Source organism: Schistocerca cancellata, unplaced genomic scaffold (genome assembly GCF_023864275.1).
Source record: "Schistocerca cancellata isolate TAMUIC-IGC-003103 unplaced genomic scaffold, iqSchCanc2.1 HiC_scaffold_1152, whole genome shotgun sequence".
Lineage (NCBI taxonomy): Eukaryota > Metazoa > Arthropoda > Insecta > Orthoptera > Acrididae > Schistocerca > Schistocerca cancellata.
The window spans coordinates 1,171,242-1,174,374 of record NW_026047151.1 but is presented as its reverse complement, the minus strand read 5'-3'; positions in this window follow the sequence as shown (position 1 = coordinate 1,174,374).

Genomic DNA, 3,133 nt, shown 5'->3' with positions numbered 1-3,133 from the left:
CTCTGCTGGGAGACCTGTAGGTTGTTTCCGATGCACAACAAGGCCTTTACTGTAGCCCCCGTCCAAGCACATTGACGATGCAACACTTAAATATCGTTGCGAATCAATACTACAGGCCCCATGCCGATTTTTTTCAGAGACAGAGTAACTCAGCTACTGTCATCGCATGGAACCTGTCCTGGGAATCCATTATTTGTTTCCGGTGCGCCACAACACATTTACTGTAACCCTCTCACCCTCACATTGGAAATGCGACACAGAAATTGCGTCTCGATTTAATACTACTGATTCCATGACGACTTCTGTCCGAGAGAATAACGTGGCTACAGTCATCTCAGGGATATTCTCCTGGGAGTCCAGTAGCTTGTTACCGATCCACCACATCCCCTTTACTGTAACCCTCGCATCCTTACATTAGCTTTGCATCACAGAAATAGCATCGCGAGTGAATATTACAGGATGCATGCCGATTTGTCTGGAAAGACGAACGTGGCAAAGAAAGGTCATAGAACGACTACTGGGTGTCCAGTAGCTTGTATCCGATGCACCATGTCCCCTTTACTGTAACCTTCACACCCTCATATTTACATTGCATGATAGAAACTGCATTAAAGACTACAGACTCCACGCCGGTATCTTTCCGAGACGAACATTGCAACGATCACCTCATGGAACGTTTCCTGGGAGGCCCATAGCTTGTATCCGATGCACTTCAACCCGTTGACTACAACCTCTGCAACATCACATAGACTATGCGACATAGAAACAGCGTCGTGATTGAATACTACGGGCTCCATGACGAGTTCTCTTCGATGGACAAACGTGGCTATGGTCACCGATTTTAACCTCTCCTTTGAGTCCAGTAGCAAGTTCCCGATGCACCACATCCCCTTTAATGTAACCCTTGCACCCCCGCATTTACGTTGCATCATAGAAACTGCATCGCGATTGAATACTGCAGACTACATGACGATTTCTTCTGGAGAGACGAACGTGACAACGATCATCTCATGGAACGTCTCTTGGCAGGCCAGTAGCTTGTTTCCGATGCACTTCGACCCATTTACTGTAACCTCCGTACCCCCATATTGACGATGCAACACAGAAGTAGCGTCTCGATTTAATGCTACGGGCTCCATGAACACTTCTCTTCGATAAAGAAACGTTAAACGGTCACCGCATGAATCCTCTCCTGGGAATCCATTAGCTTGTTTCCGATTAACCATAAGACGTTTACTGTAATCCTCACACCTTCACATTGACGTTTACACCACAGAAATGGCCTCCCGATTGTTTACAGCAGACTGTATGACGACTTCACTACGAGGGACTAACGTTTTACGGTCACCTCGTGGAAATTCTCCTGGGAGTCCAGTATCTTGCTTCCAATCCACCACACCCCCTTTGCTGTTACCCCCCCCCCCCCCCACCACCCTCATACTGACAATGCGTCGCGATCTAATACATCCAAATTTTTTCCGAGAGATTAACGTGGTTGCGGTCACTAAATGCAACGTCTCCTTTGATTCAATTTGATTGTTTCCGATACAAACCAACCCATTTTATGTAACCCTCGCACCTACACCTTGACGGTGCAACAGAGAAATTGTGTCGTGATTGAGTATTACTAAGTCCATGACGACATCTCTCCGAGAGAGTACAATGGCTACGGTCACCGCCTGTAAATTCTCCTCGGAGTCCAATAGCTGGTTTCCGATGCACCACATCGCCTTTACTATATCCCTCGCATCCTCACATTGATGTTGCATCATAGAAATTTCAAGCTATTGAATAATGCAGTCTCCATTCCTACTTCTCTCTGAGAGTTTTACATTTCTACGGTCAGCTCATGGAATCTCTCCTGGGAAACCATTGGCTTGTTTTGGATGCACCACAACCCGTTTACTGTAACCCTCACACCCTCACACTGACGATCCAAAACGGAAATTCCATAGCTATTGAATACTACAGGCTCCATGACGACTTCTCTTCAATAGACCAAGGTGGTTACAGTGAGCGCATGTAACTTCTCCTGGTACTCCACTAACGTGTTACCGATGCACCACATCCCATTTACTGTAACACTTGCACCCCCACAATTACATTCCATCATAGAAATTGCATCGAGATTAAATACTAGAATCTCCGTACCGACGAATGTGGCATCGATAACCTCATGGAATGTCTCCTGGAAGACCAGTAGCTTGTTTCCGATGCACTTCCACCCGTTGACTGTAAACTCTGCACCCTCACATTGACGATGCAACACAGAAATAGAGTCACGTTTCACTACTACAGGCTCCATGACGATTTCTCTCCGAGAGACAAACGTGGCTACAGTCAGTGCATGAAAATTCTCCTGGGAGTCCAGTAATTTGTTACCGATGCACCACATCCCCTTTACTGTAACCCTCGCATCCTCACATTAATGTTGCAAAACAGAAATTGCGTCGCGATTGGATACTACAGGCTGCGCGATGACTTCTCTGAGAGACTTACGTTCCTACGGTCACTGCATGAAAATTCTCCTTGGAGTCCAGTAGCTTCTTTCGATGCACCACATTCCCTTTACTGAAACCCTCGCACCCGCACATTTACACTGCATCATAGAAATTGCATCGCTATTGAATACTATCGATCCGATGCCGATTTCTTTCCGAGACATGAACGTGGCAACGATCACCTCATGGAATGACTCCTGGCAGGCCAATTGCTTGTTTCCGATAAACTTCAACCTATTGACTGTAACCTCTGCAACCTCACATTGACGATGTAACACGAAATAGAGTTTAAATACTTATCTCCGAGACACTATCGTCGTTACGGTCACCGCACATAACCTTTCCTGGGTGCCTAGTAGCGCGCTTCCGATGCACCACTTCGCCTTTACTGTAACCCTCGCACCACAGCAATTACATTGCATCCTAGAAATTGCATCGCGATTGAATACTACAGGCTCCATGCATATTTCTTTCCGAAAGACGAATTTGGCAACGATTACGCCATGGAACGTCTACTATCATTCCTGTATCTTGTTTCCGATGCACTTCAACCCATTGACTTGAACATCCGCACCCTCACATTGACGATGCAACAAAGAAATAGCGTCGGGAATGAATACCACACACTCTAT